The sequence below is a fragment of the Bos indicus genome, chromosome 3 (genome assembly GCF_029378745.1).
Source record: "Bos indicus isolate NIAB-ARS_2022 breed Sahiwal x Tharparkar chromosome 3, NIAB-ARS_B.indTharparkar_mat_pri_1.0, whole genome shotgun sequence".
Classification (NCBI taxonomy): Eukaryota; Metazoa; Chordata; class Mammalia; order Artiodactyla; family Bovidae; genus Bos; species Bos indicus.
The window spans coordinates 112660316-112681512 of NC_091762.1; the positions used below are offsets into that span (position 1 = coordinate 112660316).

The following is a 21197-nucleotide window of genomic DNA, read 5'->3' on the forward strand; positions in this document are numbered from 1 at the left end:
ATTTGCTGTGATTGTGGGCAAGTTGCTTAACCACATCTCGCTCTTCATCTGTAAAATGCGGGCAGCTGTTTCTTTCAAGGTTTTTTTAAATTGAATTTTTTAAAATTTATTTTTGGCTGTGCTGGGTCTTCGCTGGTGCACAGGCTTTTCTCTAGTTGGCGGTGCCTGAACTTTTCCCCGCCATGGCTTCTCTTGTTGTGGAGCCCTGGCTCTAGGGCATCAGGCCTTCAGTAGTTTGGGCTCCCAGAATCCAGAGCCCAGGCTTAGCAGTTCTGGCTCACCGGCTTAGTTGCCACATGTGGGATCTTCCCAGATCGGGGATAGAGCCCACGTCTCCTGCATTGGCAGGCAGGTTCTTTTCCACTGAGCCCCCAGGAAAGCACTCTTTCAAGGGTTTAGTGAGAACTGAGTGAGAGGAGTGGGTGACGAGCACCAAGTCAGCCTGAGACATGAAACAGGGGCATTCTGCTGAGAGCCGTTCCCCAGCTTCGGCTCCAAGCCCCATGTCCGTGTCCGAAACCCTCCCCACCCTGCTACCCACACCAGCACAAACCAGGGACTCCTTGGCCCTGGCCCCCGTGAGCGTCCACCTGAGCGTGATGGGGTCCCCCACTTGGGGGTTCCTGCCCAGTTTTCTCCCCTGGGAGGCAGCTGAAATCTTGCTCCCCCCACCCCACCAGGGTCAGGAGCTCCCAGCCTGGGAGAGTTTGTCACCTGGACCCCTCTGACTCAGCTCTGCCCTTCAGTCCTCATCCCCCTCCTACCCGGGAAGGCTGCTGTGGGGCCTGGCATCTGGGGATTTGCCACCTGCTGGCCTGGCACTGCCACCTTCCTGTAGGTGCCCTTTGCAGTTGATGAGGTCCTTGATCCCAGCTTTGCTCACAGCTCAGCCCAGCTTTCCTGCTGACCCTCCTTCATGTTTCCCTCTTCCTGCTGTCCTACATGACTTTAAAAAAAAAAAAACAAAACTGCATGACTTAAAAAAAAAAACTACATCTAGGTGAGTCCTCTTGAAAACCTCATTTTTGCTCACAGCCCCCTTCACATCTAGTCACTCCTGCACTGAACCTTTTCTGCAGCTGCTTTCTGAGGGCTGGGCAAGGAAAGCACTTCGTGGGGGTCTTCCAGGTACCTATGCCTCCCAGGCATGCCCACCCCTCCCCGACCCTCCCCCTGCCCTGTGAGTGTGTTGCTATGGCGTCACCTTATCCAGCCAGCAGCTGGTAATTGCCACCTGTCTGCTCCACCTGAAGCGTACCTCGTTGTTGTTGGTTTTCAGCCACTAAGTCACGTCTGACTCTTTGTGACCCCGTGGACTAAAGCAGGCCAGGCCTCCCTGTCCTCCACTATCTCCTGGAGCTTACTCAAACTCGTGTCCATTGAGTCAGTGATGCCATCCAACCATCTCATGCTCTTTCGTCCCCTTCTCCTCCCACCTTCAATCTTGCCCAGCATCAGGGTCTTCTCCAGTGAGTCGGCTCTTTGCATTAGGTGGCCAAAGTACTGGAGCTTCAGCTTCAGCATCAGACCTTCCAATGAATATTCAGGATTGCTTTCCTTTAGGATTGACTGGTTGGATCTCCTTGCAGTCCAAGGGACTCTCAAGAGTCTTCTCTAGCACCACAGTTTGAAAGCATCAGTTCTTTGGCACTCACCCTTCTTTGTGGTCCAACTCTCACATCCGTACGTGACTACTGGAAAAACACCTCTTCCTCCCTTTTTCTACTTCCTTTGCTTTTTATGCTTAAACTGAAAAAAAATCGTGTGAAAAATCTCAAAGAACACATAACACATTAACTTGTTTTCCGAGCTTTCCATATTTTATCCATTGCAGAAGCAGTGTTGTGAGACTGTTAAGAACATGAACTTGGATCCAGGCTCCCTGGGTTCAAACCTGACTCTACCACTTGCTACTTCAAAGGTTACTTTAGGCAGGTTGCCGGAAGGCTCTGTGCCTCAGTTTCCCTTTCTGTCAGGTGGGGATAGAATGGCACCTGGCTTGTGAGATTATTGTGGGAATTAAATGAATTCATGTATGTGAAGCAGTTAGTGCAATGCTTGGCCCATGGTGAGGCCAGTAGGTTTGAGTCACTAATTTTCACAGCTGTAATTTGGGTGGATATGCAGATTCTGTGTTGTCCGTTTTGTTAAACAGTTTGCAAACACTTTGCAATGGCTGCTTTATCCTTTGAAGCTGATATCTCTTGCAGCTTGAGCTGTGGAGTACGGACACGGAGTGTAGATGTGCGTGGCCACTTGCTGTCTTATCGGTCCCTCTGGGACTGCACCCAGGGGGTTTGTTGAAGGGATGAGTGGATGTGAGTCCTAAGGCTGCTGTGGTAAGGACCTCAAGCTGGTGCCTTAAAACAAGAGAGATGTGTTTTCTCCCCATTCCGGCAGTTGGAAAACGAAGTCACGGTGTCAGCTGGGCCATGCTCCCTCTACAGGCTCTGGGGAAGAACGCTTTCATGCCTCTCCTAGCTTCTGGTGGTTGCTAACAATCCTTGGCATCCTGGGCTTATAGACACGTTACTCTAGTCTCTGCCTTGATAGCCGCGTGACATTCTCCCTGTGTGTTGTCTTCATGTGGCCTTCTTGTGTAGACACCTGTCATTGGATTTAGGGCTCATCTGAATCCAGTGATTTCATCATTTTTTTTTTTTTTGGTTGTGCTGGTCTTCGTTGCTTTGGCCAGGCTTTCTCTCGTTGTGGCGAGCGGTTCGCAGGCTCCTGATTGCCGTGGCTTCTCTTGGTGCAGAGCTCAGGCTCTAGTTGTGACTCCCAGGAGTTATGGCCATGCTCAGGGACGTGGGGGATCTTTGTTCCCCAACCAAGGATCAAACCCTCACCCCTGCAGTTGAAGTGCGGAGTCCTAACCATTGGACCGCCAGGGAATTCCACAGTATGGCTTCATCCTAATTCAATTTATCATGTCTGCAAAGATCCTATTTGCATAGAGGTCACATTCTGCAGGTCTGGGTGGCTGTGAATTTCGAGGGGACCCCCTTCAGCTCATTACTGAGGGCGGGGCAGAGGTGTCCAGTTGCTGTGCACCATGACTGTCGTCTTGGCCTCCTGGGAGAGTGCAGCAGTGGGGAGGCCCTTCCAAGGAGCCCTCACGCCAGCGTCTTAACCACGTTCGGCTATTTAGGTGATTTAGGAATGTCTGAGAGGTAACCCAAGCCAGAATGATTCCTGCCCCAACAGAAGGGGGATCAGATGGAGTTGCCATCTAACTGCAAAAAAAAACAAACAAAATCAGCAGAAAGCCCCTACTTGTGCCTGGAGTGCACTTACTTTCAGCAAGAATTTCATTTCTAATCAGTCTCTAGATCCAGACTGTGATGTCGCCTTTGAGTTCACCCAGAACCGGACTTGACCGGATCAGAGTATGCCCATTCTTTTTGTCTGGGACTCTACTCACATAGACATTGCAAAACGTGCTTTGATCTCTTAAATACTATTTAAAAGTATTTTGCCTAGGGATTTCTTACATTTTCAAGGTTTTAAAAACCGCTGGATTCTTGCCAGCCTGTGAACACAGTGGATCCTTGGAGTGGGGGTCATTTGTCTTTATGTTCTTGGGACCTGGTGTGTTGTAGAAGAGAGAGCATTTTCTAATGAGTGTGGGAAGCCAGAGGCATCACCAGCCCGGCCAGAAAAAGTTCCCCTTCCATCTCCAAGCGTGTTACTGGATAGCCTGGGCCCAGAGAATAGTGGCCTGATTTTAAAACGAAGAGGGAGAGGGCCCCGAAGAAACTGACTCTACAGTATGTGTCCAGGGCTGTAATAGGAGCTGGTGGAGCGGTCAAGGTTAGACAGGAAATTTTAATTACCCTGCGCTTATCCAGAGGCCCCGTTCAAAGGGAGGTAATGAGGGCAACCACTTCGAGGCAGGACCCAAATACAGCATCTTAAAATGCAGCTGTGGTGTTTTTGTAGCATACTAAAAGCTTGTGTTTCAATTCCCCACAGAGAGGGTGGGGAGAGGAGCGTTTGGCTATGGGAAAGTTGTCTTTTTATTCGGAATCCGAAACAATGATGTCATGGACGCCCTGCCAGCACCCGACTCCTGTCACCACTGAACTCCAGAAAGGCGGAGGCTGTCCTGGAATTCTTCATTTCTCGTCTCCCCCGTCCCCAGTTGCTTTTTCTCCTCTCTAGATTTTTCTCTGACGAGAGGAGGAAGAGATGTGGAGATGGAGGGCTGGGAATTTGCCAAAGAGGTGAAGGGAGCCGAGTTAAGGAGGTTTGCTAGGGAATGGGGAGGGGAGGCAGCCCACCCACTCTTATCTGTATCTTTCAAGTGAATTGCCTTCTACGCAGAGAACAGTTGGTGGAAATAACCGGACATTAAGTGTTTCTTTTTCCTCCCATAGAGAAAGGCAAGGGCTTCTGACTCTCCTGATTGTGTCTTCGGTGCAAAGTGATCCACATTAGAGTTGAAATTCCCTCACCTGCCCTGGATTATGCACGTTTGGCTGTTCTGGTTGAAGGTGAGGCAGGAGAACTCAGGGCTTGTCTGAATTCCTGGCGAGTGGTCAGCCAGAACCCAGCCAGGTCGGCTTCTGTTTGAGGCTTTGGTCTCTGGCAGAAAGATGCTGTAACTGGGAATTATTTCTCACAGGGGTTTAAGCACTGGTTTTCTTTGCCCTGCTTGGGTGATGTGGGAGGAGCTGGAAGGAGGTGGCACGATTTCTGGCGGTTTCATCTTTGCAGAGAGCTTCCTTCTTTCTATTCCTTGCTCCTCACCTCCTCTCTTGGGGACATCTCCTCCACCCTCCTCATTACAGAGCATCCTGTTTCGTGAGAATTCGAGTGACTTATTCAAATTCTACATGAGGCAAAAATAAAAAGTCTTTTTCCCTTTCTCCCTTGCAAAATTAATTAAGTGCCTGGTGTCAAAGCTTCAGGGCTTCCCCGATGGCTCAGCAGTAAAAGAATCTGCCTGCAATAAAGAAATCTGCCTGCCAATGCAGGAGACTCGGGTTCGAGCCCTAGATCGGGAAGACGCCCTGGAGGAGGAAATGGCAACCCACTCAAGTATTCTTGTCTGGGAAATCCCATGGAGAGAGAGGACCTGGTGGGCTACAGTCCATAGGGTCACAAAGAGTCGGACACAACTGAGTGACTGAGCACGCTCAACGCTTTAAGGTCCAGGGGACTTTAACTGTATTTACACTCTTAGCCCTACAACACCTCCCTGCCCCAGTCTAACTAGTGAATACCTTTCTAGTCTAACTAGGGAATGCCTTCCTCCACTGGATTTGGGGAGTTTGGTGGACATGGGCTACTTCATGCGTGGTTTTACAGTACAGCTGACCTAGGGAGTCTCTCAGGATGTGTTGCATGAATCAGATCTTCGGAGCTAGTGGGTCCCAGGCCTGTCTTCTTGGGCAGAGATAGTCAGTGGAGGAGCCCAGCCCTCACGCTGGATTTTTGCATAGCTCGCTATTAGCTGCCTGCTTCACGGATAGCTGTGTATCACATGCACTCTAGCAGGCTCACTCGTGCCTAGAGGCATGCTCACTCACACTGTCTCACACACAGCGTTGGCCTCATCATAGAGTCCTCCTGGAACAAACCTCTGCCTTCCCCCCTGCTTCTGTGTCCCCTGAGTGTTGGTGACTGAAGGGCACCCTGGTGCTAAGTCTCAGATGCTCCTTGGAAGGCCTGTGTACAGGGGGACCTGAGTTACTGAAATGTGGACTGTGCCATTCTGTAGTCCCGACCTGTACTCAGTGGCCCCAAGACGCAGACCTGAGGCTCACTGGTAAATCCCTCCTAGGTTCCCAGGCTGCCTGGACCTTCTGTGACCCCTCCCTCAGTGCTCCCACCCCTGGGCTCCCATGGCCAGCACTGTCTGTGCGTTTGCTGATGCCTGCTCCTGTGGAGTGGTAATAATGGTGATAATGATGAATCTCTTTCTCACCTCCTGTCATGACCTATTCATTCATTCAGCTTTCTCATTCATTCAGTGAAGCACATGCCAGGTACTGGGGTTGCACAGATTGATCTGGAGGGGTTTCTGCCCTTGAGACACTCAACAAACTTTGAACAGTGGGATGGATTGACCACAATACTGCTTGACAGGGAAGGATTCAAATTCCAGGAAAGCCGTCCACCACTCATGTACACTGAACTCATGTACAAGACACCCCGTGTAGCCTAGCAGACCCTGGGGGATGCTGCATTCAGGAGGGCGGTCGTGGTCTTTCTGGACACACCCAGGGAGGAGCAGCCAGCCAGGACTGGGAAGGGATTCAGGCCCTTGATGGATCTAAGGCCTCTTGGAGCCAGAGGATGGGGGCTGAGAGCTTGAAGTCTGGTGGGGACCTCCTCGACCTTAGGGGGCAGAAGGTGGGCAATGAAGCTGCAGTGAAAGATACAGTGTAGAGAAGAAAGAACTTTCTCATGGTTGGAGTTGTGGAGCGATGGAAGGAATGATCTCAAAGGTGGTAAGCCCCTTTGTCAGGAGTTCCAATGGAAGATGGGTGGTCTGTCTTCATGGAGTGAGAGGTTTGCAGTAGGAAAGGGTTGGAAAGTTCTTGGGAGGCTGGGGGATGGGCTAGATGACCTTCAAGGTTCCTTCTGGGCCAGGGTTGGGCCAGCTTGGTCTGTAAAGGGGCAGGTGGTGAATATATTTGACCTTGTGGGGTCCCTAGAGCCACTCGGCCACTGTGATAGACAGTAGCTGCAGAGAGTACGTCCGGGAACCTAAACTCACCAGCATGGCCGCATCCAGAGAAAACCTGGTGAGTGGGGTTTGCCTGCAGGCCGTGGTGTGCCGGGCCCTGTTGAAGGCAGCTGTTTTGGAAACTTCTGAATCCTGAGCCCTGTCTCTGTTGGTCTTGTTCATCCCTTCCTTCATTTCTTGGCCTTTCTACCTGTCTGTGGCCCGGGGTTCACTGGCTGGGGCAGACCTCAAGCCCCCAGGGGAAAAGGAGCCAGAAGTGGACGTGGACGGTAGAGTGAGCCTGGAACCAGGGACCCAGAGTCACTTCTGGAAGATTGTTGCTGGAGCAGGAGCAACAGGTCTGTCTGCTTCTCTCGCCAACTCAGAGGACCGGGCAGCTGGGAGCCCTCGAAAGGGCTGCCTTGGTGTTCCTTCCCCTGAGAGGTGGCCGAGGGTGTGTTTGAGCCGGGCTGTGGTTGGGGAGGACTTAGGGACTTCCCTAGTGGTCCAGTGATTAGGACTCTGCGCTTCCACTGCGGGCGGCACAGGTTCGATCCCTGGTCAGGGAACCAAGATCCCACAAGCTGAATGGTACAGCTTAAAAAAGAGAGAGAGAGAGCTTAAAAACTGCAGATGAAAAGGAAAGTGAGAGCTAACTTGGTTGCAGAGAGCTGCACCAGGGGCCTTGGGTGTCTGCCTCCTTGAGCCCCATGGTTACAGGAGGCATTCTTCACCTCAGGTTTTCAGACCAGCACCCCCCACCCCCCGCCTGCTCCTTTATTATCTTTATCATCTCTGATTTCTTCTTTTAGGAGGTCTCCAGGTGGAGAGGTGGGAGTGCCTGGGGCCAGCGCCCTCTTTGGTGGGCGTCTCCTTACACTAATGGCTCTTGCGCCCTTTGGAAGTGTGGCCGTCTGATGTTGTCTTGCTGCTGGCCCTTCTCTGTGGGGAGGCCTTTGTGCAAGTCGTGGGTGGGTCGCTGTGTGTGTCCGCGGGTGTCCAGACCTGGTCTTGCTTTCTTTCAGTCTCAGCCTGACGGCTCTGTGTGTTGCTAAATGAAAGTCAATTCTTTGATTTTTGGAAGTGAGGGCTAGGTGGTCTGTCCCCGCACAAGGCTGCCTCTAGTTGACAATACATCCTCGCACTCTGCCAGCTTGGGTCAGGTTTGCAGGAAGTTCAGGACTTAGAAACTCTCACGTGCCCAAGGCTGGCCCTGCCGCCCCTTCCTGGTCAGAATGGCAAGGGACCCCAGGGCTGTGATTGATCCCAGCCTTGGGGCATCAGCTCCCGGGGATCCCCTGGCCCCACCTGGCAGTGCTCCCTGAACACTGTGCCTGGGATGGTGGACCCTGGTCATCTGTCCTCTACCGACAAGGTCTGGCTGATGAAAAGCCCAACTCTGCGCCCTCAGGGACCTGGTGAACTCCGTCCCGGCTTGGAGAGGTGCTGGCCCTGATCCTGGGCAGCTCTGTCCGTCTTGGCCTCGGTGACAGGGTCTCTGTCTCCTCCCTAAATGACGCATGCTCCCCGCTCCCTTTCCTACAAGAGCCAACTGTAGGAAGTCCACACTCTGATTGATTCCTCTCCATCAGAGCCACTGCTAGCAGAGCGCCTGCTGCTCTGTGCAGCACTGTTCTTAGCGTTTATACATCGTCAGCACGAGGAGCTGGGTGCTCTCAGCATCCCTCATTTTACAGATGGGGAAACCGAGGTGCAGAGGAACTAGATGGCTTGCCCAGCATGACACTTGTGCACATGGTGGGGCTGGGGTTTGAACTCAGGTGGCCCGTGTTCTTGTCCCCCTGTGCCACCAAATCTCAACCATCCTTTTTTTTTTTTTTTTTTTTAAATAATTTGTTTTTGGCTGTTCTGGGTCTTCATTGCTTCCCAGGTAGCCTTAGTGGTAAAGAATCTGCCTGCCAGTGCAGGCAACACAGAGATGCGGGTTCAATCCCTGGATTGAGAAGACCCCCTGGAGCAGGGTCTTCCTTGCTCTGCTTGGGCTTTCTCTAGCGGTGGTGAGCAGGGGCTATTCTTCGTTGCTGCGTGCAAGCTGCTCGTTGCGGTGGCTTCTCTTGTTGCGGCGCACAGGCTCTAGGCGTCAGGGCTTCAGTAGTTGTGGGGCACTGGCTTAGTTGCTCTGCAGCATGTGTGATCTTCCTGGACCAGGAATAGAACCCATGTCCCCTGCTTTGGCAGGTGGATTCTTTACCACTTTGGCAGATTGGATTGGGGCTTCCCTGGTGGCTCAGCTGGTAAAAATAATCCACCTGCAATGTGGGAGACCTGGGTTTGATCCCTGGGTTGATAAGATCCCCTGGAGAAAGGAGCATCTTACCCACTCCAGTATTCTGGCCTGGAGAATTCCATGGACTGTTATGGTCCACCGGGTGGCAAAGAGTTGGACACGACTGAGCGACTTTCACATCACTTCACTTCTTCACCACTGGACCACGAGGGAAGCCCTCAGCCATCCTCGACACCCTTCCCTGCACAGCCAGGCAGGGCCCTGGGTGGCAGGCTGCCCGACCTCCAGGACTCGAGACACCACCCACTCCCAGCCCGGGGCTGCTACCTCCTATGTGGCCTCCCCTGATCCATCCTACATGTCAGAGCCCAGATCTCATTACCTTGCTTCCCTTTTGAGAAGCCCTATGGGGTGGGGACAGCCCACAACATTCAGTGGCTCCCTATTGCCCATGGGACACAGTCCAGACTTCTCACGATGACCCTTAAGGCCAGTCACGGCTGGCTACTGCATTCTCTTTCGCTGGTCGCCCCAGCCGGGTCCCCCTCCCACTGGGCTGTTGGTCCCACAGCTGCCAACCTCCCCCACCCCCCATCCACCAGCCCCCATCTCCAATCTGTTACTATTGATTCTTAGGAGGCTCCCCTCGCCCTCCATAGTGTTTATCCTGGTAAAGCAGGCTTGACTTTTTTTTTTTTTTTTTTTTCCGGCTCTTTGTTCCAGGGCATAGGCTCCTCTCTAGTTGAGGGTCACGGACTCAGTAGCTGCGCACCAGGTGGGATCTTAGTTCCCGTACCAGGAACCACCAGGGAAGTCCCCAGCCCTTCCTGGCTGAGCATGGCTAACTTCTTTCTCCAGTCCCCAGGGCTGGACCCCAGGCCACAGGCAGGGCGGGGGAGCCGTAACCTCTGTAGAGAGATCTGAGCTCTGTTCTGGAGCGGTCCCGAGGCCCTAAATACGGCCCAAGGGGAGCTTCCCAGCCCCCGGGGATGTCAGGAGTGGGAGCCTTCCGTGTGGTGGTGCAGGGTCCTCTGGCAGTGCCACCAACTGCAGGCCACGTGGGCTCAGACGGGCCTGTAAGTGAGACGTGGAACAAGGAAAGTGACCACCTTCTCAGGTTGTCCCCGAGATCGCGTGACCACTCGGTGTGCAGTGGCAGCCTTAATTAGGTCACTCCTAGGTTGCAGCCTCAGGTTCTTTCCACTGAGGGAGCTGCAGGTCTGGGCCCCCAGCTGGGCTGCTGGATTTAAGGTGGTGCCAACCAGAGAGAGGGGTTGGGGGAGGAGCCGCCGCCTGGGAAGTGGTGGGTGGAGGTGGAGGCTCTGAGGACCCAGAGGTTGCAAGCCTGGGTGTCTTCCTTTCTGTTCGGAGGGACTGCTGAGTCGCCCACAGTCCACTTCCTCTAGGCCTGTGGTCCCTGGCCTCCCCCTCCCTCAGGGTCTCCGCCTGGCCATGTCCCTCCCTGACTCGAGCACTTGAGAGTCAAGGGGGTTTGCATCACTGCCAGGGCTGCCCCAAGCCTGACCAGGTCCGGATGTAGAAACTCCTAGTTGTTTGGGGTCACCCGTCCCCCAAGATCCACAGGGCTCCTGGGAATTCCCAGGACAACTAGGTTTCCAGGGTTGGGTCCAGTTTCCCAGCCCATCAGGGCTTTTACGGAAGCTGTTGGGAGCCAACGGCTTCCCTGGTGGCTCAGCTGGTAAAGAATCACCTGCAATGTGGGAGACCTGGGTTCCATCCCTGGGTTGGGAAGATCCCGTGGACAAGGAAAAGGCTACCCACTCCATACTACGGTCTGAAGAATTCCATGAACTATAGTCCATGGGGCCGCTCAGACACGAGCAACTTTCGATTTTTTTCACTTTTTTGGGAACCAAGGGGAGGCGCCCCATTGTTACAGCAAAGAACCTACCCTGCTCATTTCCACACCCCGCTGATCAGGAGTGCCCTTGTGGCCTCCACGGCCTCCATCAGGGAGTGTTCACGACAGGCATCCCCTGGGACACCCTTTCTTCTCACCCTCCTTTCTGGATGAATGGAGGTGACTCTCAATTCCCAGACCCACTTCCTCTGTTCGTGTTCCCACACTGAGTCCCCAGCCGCCTGTACTTACCCAAACCCAGCAAAGGTGCTCCAATTTCAAAAGGGCCAAAGGGAGACCCCAGGATTACGGTCTTTCTGTTAATGAGACATTTCTCTTAATGAGCTAAAACTTAAAAAAAAAAAGGGGGGTGTGGGGGCGGAGAGGCCTTGCTGATGAGCTGAGAGCTTATCTGCCTTCCTGTGATCTTGGCGAGAAGGGAGTCACTCTGGGGCAAAACCCAGACAAAACCCAAACCAAGGACACACAGCCCAGGACGTCCCTGGGACCTTGAACCAGGGATGTTTGACACCAGAAGCACACTCCTATCTCCTGCCATCCTCCGCCCTCCTCAGGAGGAGCCCACCCGGGATCTCCTGCCATCCTCCGCCTTCCTCAGGAGGAGCCCACCCGGGATCTCCTGCCATCCTCCGCCTTCCTCAGGAGGAGCCCACTCGGGATCTCCTGCCATCCTCCGCCTTCCTCAGGAGGAGCCCACCCGGGCTCCCATGGACCCAGCTGTGCCCTGTTCCATTTGCCAGGTCAGAAGCTTTCCAGGGCTCATCCCTCCCTACCCCGTCACTCGTGGCCAGAGGGTTCTTGGCACCTGGACCCTGCATGTGGCTGAAGCACTTTGCACTCCTGACCTGTTAACTGGTGTCACTGGCACGTTCCTCTCGGGGCTGGGGTGGGGGGTGGTCATGCGGGGCCTGGCTTGGGGTGCTGGCATCAGTGAGAGAATTTGCGTATAGCTGGAGCCTCCCAATTTGAAGCCTTTTGCAGCCTGAGAGCGCGGGCTGGGGGAAGCCCAGCTCACCCTTGGTTCCCTCTCCGTTTGAATCCATGTTGAGGGTCCCTGGTGGGGGCAGTGCTCTCCCACTGCAGGCATTTGGGACAAAGCAGGTTTCCCTGCTTCTCTCAACACCCTAAGTAGCAGCAGCCTGACTCTGCGTCCACTCTGCTGTCTTGCGGGGCCCTGAGCTCATGGTGGGGGCTCTGTAGGGGTGGGGGTGGCCCCTTAGCTCTGCCATGCCACCATCGTTTTCATTATAAGCTTCCAGACACCGAGTATGGACCTTCGGGGGGCTAGTCTCCTGCAGCCTGTAGAGGTGCTGCTGCTGTGGTTGTTCAGTCACTTAGCTGTGTCCGACTCTGTGACCCACGGACGGCAACATGCTGGGCTCCTCTGTCCTCTGCTGTCTCCCGGAATTTGCTCAAACTCATGTCCATCGAGCGCTATCTAACCATCTCCTCCAGTGGCAGAGGATGAGATGGTAAATGTGCTGGCCTCTTTCCAGAAGAAGCAGGGTATCAGCCAGAGGTGCATCCCCACAGCACAGGCTGTGCACAGGAGAGGGGAGGCTGGTGCGCACCTGACCCAGAACCACTGCCACCTCACCTTCGCCCTCCCCACATCTCTCCACCGTGGGTGATGTGTGTTCCCCCAGCCACCTTAGTCTGCTCACTCCATGATCACCCACCTCTCCCCACCCCCCATCCATCCTGCACATCAAGCTAAGAGCTCTTTTCTGAAACACCTATCTGATGTCGCATCTCTGCTTCACACTCTTTGGGGGTTGCCCCCATTCCCCCTTAGGAAGACACAGCTTTCCCAGATTGCCTGTGGGACCAGACCCCCTGCCCACTTCTGAGACATCCCATCCCCTGTGGACTTCGCTGGGGACTGGGGCTCCCTCCCAGGGCTCTGCAGCCTTGCTGCTGTCAGACCCAGCTCTGCCCAAGCTCCAGCAGTATCACAGCTCAGCCGTCTGTACCTCTGCCTTCCCTCTGGGACTGGTCTCTGTGTTTTCTTTCATCTCTGGAGAGGCCCCAGGTAGATCTGAGCCAGATGGTGACTGAGTGAATGGAGGTGGTCCTGCAAAGGCAGCCGGGAGCAGCCTGATTGGAAATCAGACTCTGGGCTCAGGCTTTTGTGCTTAATTCCTCAGAGTCCCCCTTCCTCAGAGCCTGCAGACTCCTGATTTACCTTGCAGTGGTAACACACTTAGAGACAGGGTTTCTCAGTCTGCAGTGAATCAGGAGGGAGAGGGGGAAGGGGCAGATAATTTGAGAGCCGGGGCTACTGCAAGAAAGACAGGAAACCAGGACCTCAGAGAAGGGGCAGGCAGGGAGGCCTGGAGGAGGAACCCAGTCCTGTGACCTGGGGCAACTAACTCCTTGGAAAAGACCCTGATGCTGCGAAAGACTGAAGGCGGGAGGAGAAGGGGACGACAGAGGACAAGATGGTTGGATTGCATCACCAACTCAATCGACATGAATTTAAGTAAACTCCGGAAGTTGGTGATGGACAGGGAGGCCTGGCGTGCTGCAGTCCATGGGATTGCAAAGAGTCGGACACGACTGAGTGACTGAACTGAACTGATCTGGGGGAGGGGGCTGAGCTCATCTGGGTAGACACTGTTGGGACACCCACAGGCCCTGGGAAAGGCCATATGCTTCGGGCATGGTCTGGTACAGTGCCCTTCTCCTACCTGAAAGAGCCTGGGCAGCAGGGGGGACCTCGTGAAAACGCAGGTTCTGATTTAGCAGGTCTGGAGAGGGACAAGAAATTCTGCATCTTAGACAATCCTGGGCCACTGGTCCGGGGACCATACTTTGAGTGGCCAGAGCCTGACTGTCTGAAGAGGCAGCACGTGATTCCCGTACCAGGACTTTCTGGGGGAAAGCTGGGTGTTTCGAGCTCCTGGTGCCCTGAGGCCTAGGCACCCCTCCCCCAACATTAAGAGTAAGGCATTTTCTGGGGCGCTGCCATTTCCTGAGAACCCTCTACCCTCTGGGGATCCCCAGGGTGGTTTCTGATGGCCGAGCCCCAGGCAGACAAAGGCTGGCCCGCTTCTTTCTTCCTTGATAGCAGGATTATTCTGGGGAGGTGAAACCCAAGAAAACCCAGGGGCTCTGCACAGTGGAGCCCAGAGAGCAAGCCATTCACGGACTAGCACTAGGTGGATGCTGGAAACTGGCCCCTGTCCCCTTGCCTCTCTCCCTTGCTGGCAGGGCCTTTGGCAGGGTGAGACTTAGGGCCCCTTTGGCGAGGTTGGGGGCTTTCCCAGGTCATAGGCCCAGTTTGGGGACCCAGACCATCCTGCTTCACTCCACCCCATTCCACCAGCCAGTGATGGCCCCAGTCAGAGTCAGGGAGCCCTCAAGTGAGGCCTTGGAGGGCAGATCTGATGCTGTCATTAGGACGGGCTGGGTGATAAGAGTTATTCTATAAGGGCTTCCTGGAAATTCAGCCCAAGGGGCCGCGGCAGGCTGTGGACTGCAGTTTCTTCCAGAATGCTAATGGTGTTGGATGCTGTTTGAGGCCAGTGGGTGTCGGTACCTCTTCAGCAGCAGCCCTGGAAGTTGTCTGCTTCCTCTTCATGGCTGCCGACAGGTCCTACTTTTAAATATAGCTCCCTCCCATTGCACGCTTACCAGGCACAGGGGCCAGAGCTGGTGGGTTATCTTTTTTGGCCCCTCGACAGCTCTGCACGGCACAGACAGCTCAGTGATAGTCTGCAGTGGGCTTGCCAGCCCGTCTCTCCCAAGTGAATGGCAAGGCTGGGACTGCACCCAGGCCTGTATCTGCAGGGCCATGTGCACCTCTGATGGGACTGGAATCTCCCCCCTCATAGATCCTGGAGAATAGCAAGAGGAAGGGAACCTATGTGGACCTTGCAAAGCAAAAGCAAGAGAAAAAGCTCACTAATCCAGAAGAGGGCTAGAAGGAAGCCCTAGGAGACAAACAAGGTTGGGGTGGGGCAGGGGGTGTCTTGGGACCATGAGTGGCTTTTCTTTTTAATATCCTAGACTGCCTTTAAGAGGGAAAATGTGGGTTAAAATTTAAATTATAGGGGGAAAAAAACTGGTGAATGGAGCTAAGATGTTGGTAGAGGAGGAGCCAAGGACTTAAGGGGATGCCAATGAGCCTGGGAGCATTTGAAATAGTATGTAAACTGTGGAGGGGCGAGGAAAGGAAGTATTTGAACGCTTTGAAAATATTTAGATGCAGTTCAAGCCAGTCTTGTAGGGAGAAGGAAAGCCCCACACGTGGAGGACTCAGCAACGCGGCTCCTGTTATCTCTGCCAACATCATCAGATACAAATTGTAAAACATCTAACTCTCACAGTTAACCAGTGGTCTGTTTGTTGGAATATCATGTATGCACTCTATCACCACCTGTCAAGAGGGGTGACTAATAACCACCTCACAGGCCTGCTGAATTAAATAAGGTGATTTAGTACAGTGCCTGGCACTTAGGAAGTGCTCAATAAAGAGTAAACGCAGGCGTCTATTATTAATTCTTTGTAGGAATGTTGAAAGGGTTCCTTTATGAGACAATGTGTGCGAACTGCAAAGCAGACCAGTGGTAGTTACTAGGTGCTTTGAACCCCATTGTCTGCGCCGACGACAGACGGTCATCGGATGCTTTGAGAGGAGCAGATAAAACCATGAGGGGATGAGGGGGCACCTGGGAGGGTTTTTCTGCCTCCCTTGCAAATGCAGGCCCTGGAGGAGGTGGCTGTGGACCAACCCTCAGAGACGGTCACTTTAAAGGGAGGAGGGCGTGCTTCAGGATTACGAATCCCAGTTCCAAGGGAAGGGCGGGGACACCACTAATGTGGTCTCTTTTTAGTCTGGCCAGGACTTAACGACGGCGCTTGGCCGGTGCTTCAGGCAGGAACAAAGGGACGCAGTCTTTGCGAGGTCCCTGGGAGTGGAGGTGCTGGCTGGCTCGTGACCCCTGTCTTCCCTGCCCCTCTTCCCTCGGAGACGTCCCCTCTCTGTCCACAGACAGGCGTTATTCCTGGGCCAAACTGGGGTCCTCTGGCCGGATGGCGGACCCTTTCCTCCGCCTGGGATTTGCCCTCCGAGGTGGTGGGCCTCTGCCCCCACTATGGTCAACCCCCAATTTCCTGCCTATTTAAAGAAATGTGAATTCCTTTCACCTGTTGCCCAGCCTTCACCAAGGCCGATTCTCACACATTTGCCCTTTGTTCTTAGCCCTGGAAAGTATTTCAGGCTTGAGGGCTTAAGATAAGTTTCCAACCTTTCATGGGCCTTCTCAGTCAGAACCCCGCAGAAATCCAGGGGTAGGGTCTCCGAGCCCCTCGCTGCCCGCGGCCCCAGCCTGACTGCGCTTCGGGCTGGCTAGCCCGTGCTGGCTGTGGGCTCAGATGATGGGGGGTGGCCCTGGTCCTCCGGGCCCCCGCCGGGTGAGGACAAACTCCTGCCTTGTTCCCTGACCTTTTCTTATCTCATCCCAGTTCATCTCTGGTTCCCGAGGCCCCCTCCCTTCTCCTCACCCTTGAGCGTTTCAGCTGTTCTCGTCTTCCCTTCATTTCCCTCCCTTTCTTCTCCGCATTCGGACCCCGACCCTCAGCCTCTGCCCCGGAAGATCTGTATCTTGGATGCTGCACCCCCTCTTCGTGGCTTCCGTCTCCTCTGCAGACTTTGTTGGGACTGGCACCGTGTGCTGAGCAGAGGGCAGGGAACACCCGTCCACACTCTGGGCCTGGAGGGCAGAACATAGGGGCTGTTTACCTGGCTGCCTTTCTGAGGTAGCATTGCCCTGAGAAGCTGTTTCTCCAAGTGTTTTCCTTGGAATGATTGCTCAGAGGAGCTTCCCCTCAGTGGAAAGTCCCTGAACACACAGGACTGTGTGGCCCGAGTGCTGTTTCCCTCGGACACATGACCGTATGGAAGGCTTTGGAAAGTTCCACACCAGAGAAGCCTGTTTACTTGGAGCAGGACTCCCTGTAACAGAGACCATCCCTCCGGCCTGTTTGTAAGAGCTCTGCTCACTTCAGGTCTTGTGTTAGCTGTTTTTGCCAGAAACATCTTCCTTGTTGTTGACGCTAGGTCGTCTCCAACTCTTTGCGACCCTGTGGACTGCAGCTCGCAACGCTCAGAGAGGGCCTTCCCTGGGTGGGGAAGATCCCCTGGAGAAGGGCATGGCAACCCACTCCAGTGTTCTGGCCTGGAGAATCCCATGGACAGAGGAGCCTGGCGGGCTGCAGTCCGTAGAGGCTCAGAGTCGGACACAAGTGAAGTGAATTAGCACGCGTGCCAACAATGATAAACAGTAACTCCCGGCTCCCCACTGTCTCCGCCACCATTCTCCTTTCTGTCTGTGAATCTGACTATTCTCAGAATGTCAGGCAGCTGGAATCATGCAGAATTTGTCCTTTTGCGTCTGACTGACCTTCACTTAGCGTGATGTCTTCGAGGTTCATTCGTGCTGTGATGGGGACCACTCTTGGTTGTGGTGCCCGGGCTTAGTGGCTCCGCAGCATGTGGGATCTTTTCCCAGATCAGGGGTTGAATGTGTGTCTCCTGCCTGGGCAGGCAGATTTACCACTGATCCGGCTGGGAAGCCCTGCCCCAGCAAATGTGATGGTCAGCACTCTTCCTAGGTGGCCTCCCTATACCTACCTAACAGGCCAGCCCCTGAATTGCATGGGCATCTACCCCTGTTTATCTTTCCCTCCAGAAGCCTGACAGAGGGCCTTGCTGATTCTGACAGTGAGTCCTGGTGGACCCGCTTGACCATCTTGTTTCAAAAGCAAGTGAACCTGTGACTCAGCAGTTCTGCTCTGGGATATTAACCCAAAGGAAGTGAGGGCATATGTCCATACAAAAACTTGGACAGAAGTGTTCATAGCAGCATGATTCATCATAGCCAGAAGTGGAAGCAACTCAAATGTCTCTCAGCTGAAGAATGGATAAACAAAATATGGGATATTTATACAACAGAATATTATTCAGCGATAAATAACAAGAATAAAATAGTGATTGATGTGTGCTACAGTGTGGGTGGACCTTGAAAACATTACCCTAAGTGAAGGAAGCCAGACCCAAAAAGTCACATATAGAATGATTCCATTTACATGAAACGCCGAGAATAGGCAAATGCGTAGAGACAGAAAGCAAGCCGGTAGTTGCAGGAGATTGAGAAGAGGGAATGGGGAACGACCGCTGCAGGGCATGGAGTTCTTCTCGGAGTGATGAAAATGTTGAGGAGTTATTAATAGGCAGGGATGATGGTTCTACAACGCTGTGAGTATGCTAAAAATCACTGAGGTGTGCAATTTAAACTGAGCCACCACAGGTCAGTTGGTAAAGAATCCACCTGCAATGCAGGAGACCCCAGTTCGATTCCTGGGTTTGGAAGATCTGGTGGAGAAAGGATAGGCTACCCACTCCAGTATTCTTGGGCTTCCCTGGTGACTCAACTGATAAAGAATTCGCCTGCAATGCAGAAGACCTGGGTTCTATCCCTAGGTTCAGAAGATTGCCTGGAGAAGGGAAAGGCTACCCACTCCAGAATTCTGGCCTGGAGAATTCCGTGGACTGTATAGTCGATGATATCGCAAAGAGTCAGACACGACTGAGCGACTTTCACTTCCACTGCAATTTAAAAGAGTGGATTTTGTGGTATATAAATTGTATCTCAATAAAGCTGCTATTTTCAATGTTCAAATTCTTTAAAAAAAATTCATTTATTTTTGACTACTCTGGGTTTTCATTGCTGTGCTCAGGCTTTCTCTGGTGGTGGCAAGCAGGGGCTGCAGGCACTCGGGCTTCAGGAGTTGTGACACACGGGCTTAGTTGCTCCGAGGCATGTGGCATCTTCCTGAACCGGGGATTGAACCTGTGTCTCCTCTACTGGCAGGCGGATTCTTAACCACTGGACCACCAGGGAAGAATGATAAAACTATTATTATTATTATTACTTTAAGTTAAAAACCAAGAAAATACAGCCAATCCCTGAATCACTTTTAGGGAACCCCTGGCAATCACTGCTTCCTCTTTTAAGTGCTCACAAACCATCTGTTGATAATACTAGATCCAGAGCTAGTCCATCTGTGATTTATAAACTCTGCCTGCTTCCTGGAAATCTCGCACACCTCGAAACCGCACTGGAACACCTATCTTGTCCTTCAGGGTTCTCGAAGCCCACCAAGAACTTCCAGGGGACTCATCGGTGAACTTTAGCATCTTGCAACATGATCCTTCCAGCCAAGAAGGTGGTGGGAGTCCAGGGGGAGCACAGAGCTGCCTGGAGGAGGTGGCATCTGCTGAAGAACAGAGGGCAGACAGTGCTGTTGGAGATCAGAGGAAGAGGGGCAAGCTCCTTGGCTCCGGGGGACAGAAAAAGCCACCAAGGAGGGCGGGGTGGGGGTATGTTGTGGGTGGGAGGAACGGCATGAGCTGGCCACTGTGGCCCGAACACAGCACGCTGGGGAGTACTAGGCTTCATCTCCAGCAAGACCACGTGGGCCTCAAAATACCACCAGCCCACATGGTTAGATTTCTGGATGCCCACAGGCTGTGGGTGTGGTGTGGTTCCCAACAATGGTGGTTTCTTTTGTGGAATTGAGGGTGGGCAGGACAGACAGTCAAGAAGTCTGTTTTTTTGTTTGTTTGTTCATGTATTTAATTTTTTTTAACTGTGGTAAAATATACATAATCTTTACCATCTTAACCATTTAAGTGTTGAGATCACCATATGTTCACATTCTTGTGTAACCATCACCACCTTCCTATTCCAGGAGCTTTTCCTCATCCCAAATTGAAACTCTAAACCATGAAACAGTAACTCCCACCCCAACCCCCTTTGCCCTGGTCTCTAGTAGCTACTCTAGGAATTCTAGAAATCTCATATAAGTGGAATTATGCAGGTTTGTCTTTTTGTGTCTGGTATATTTCAATCTTAACATAATGTTCTCAAGTTTCATCTGTGTTGGAGCATGTATTCAGTTCAATCGCTCAATCGTGTCCAACTCTTTTTGACTCCATGAACTGCAGCACACCAGGCTTCCCTGTCCATCACCAACTCCTGGAGCTTGTTCAAATTCATGTCCATCGAGCTGGTGATGCCATCCAACCATCTCATCCTCTGTTGTCCCCTTCTCTTCCTGCCTTCATTCTTTCCCAGCATCTGAGTCTTTTCCAGTGAGTCAGTTCTTTGCATCAGGTGGCCAAAGTATTGGAGCTTCAGCTTCAACATCAGTCCTTCCAATGAATATTCAGGACTGATTTCCTTTAGGATGACTGGTTTAATCTCCGTGCAGTCCAAGGGACTCTCAAGAGTCTTCTCCAACACCACCAGTTCAAAAGCATTGATTCTTCTGTGCTCAGCTTTCTTTATGGTCCAACTCTCACATCCATACATGACTACTGGAAAAACCATGGCTTTGACTGTATGGACCTTTGTCAGCAAAGTATAGAATTTCATTTTTTACATAATTTTACTTATTTATTTTTTTACCTCGCTGGGTCTCTGTTGCTACAAGGGCTTTCTCTAGTTGCCATAAGTGGGCTTCTCATCGCAGTGGCATTTCTTGTTGCAGAGCACAGGCTCCTCGGTGCTCAGGCTTTAGTAGTTGCTGTCCATGGGCTCAGTAGTTGTGGCTCCTGTGCTTAATTACTCTGCATCATGTGGAATCTTCCTGGACCAGGGATCAAACCCATGTTCCCTGTGTTGGCATGTGGATTCTTATCCACTTCACCACCAGGGAAGACCAGAATTTCATTTTTTAAATGGAGAATAATATGCTATTGCATGAATATATAATGTCCCATTGTATGGATATACCTCATTTTGTTTATCTGTTTATCCATCAGGGGATTCTGGGGTTGTTCCCATCTTTGGGCTGTTCTGAATGGATTTGATTTTAATGCATGATGTTCATACCGCAGTAACAAGGGATCTCTGGGGAGTGGAGAATAGGATGGATTTGCTGGGAGAAGAGCCAGGGAGTCTGTGAGAAGCTCCATAATAGCCCTAGTGTGTAGAGAAGGATGCTGGGGGTGAGGCTGGGTGGAGTGGCTGGGGCAGAAGAACAGAGGCTGGGAAGGCTCCCACGGGACTGACCCAGGCACTCAGGAGTACAGGGCAGGGCCAGGATCCCTGCTGTGGGGAGGCTGGGGTTACTTCTAGCTGGGGGGCTGGGGGCACCGTCAGCAGAGGTGCTGGCCCTGTGTGGAAACTTGGCCAAGAGTATTGTGCCAAGCCCTGGCTCACCTGTGACATCCAGGCGTGACCATTCAGACCTGGGGACTGGATATCTGTGAGCCGGAGGGCGAAGCGTGAAACCAGAGTGCCAGGTGGGGAAAGCAGCTTCCAGAGACAGGAGACCTGTGGATGAGAGGAGAGGTGGGTGGAAATGGGGTGGCAAGGACC

At 52.8% G+C, this 21197-nt stretch overlaps 1 protein-coding gene across 2 annotated transcripts in view; it reads left to right on the plus strand.

The window, feature by feature from the left end:
• Positions 1–21197, plus strand: part of EFHD1 (EF-hand domain family member D1) — a 56187-nt gene that overhangs the window by 15836 nt on the left and 19154 nt on the right. The window lies entirely within an intron of this gene.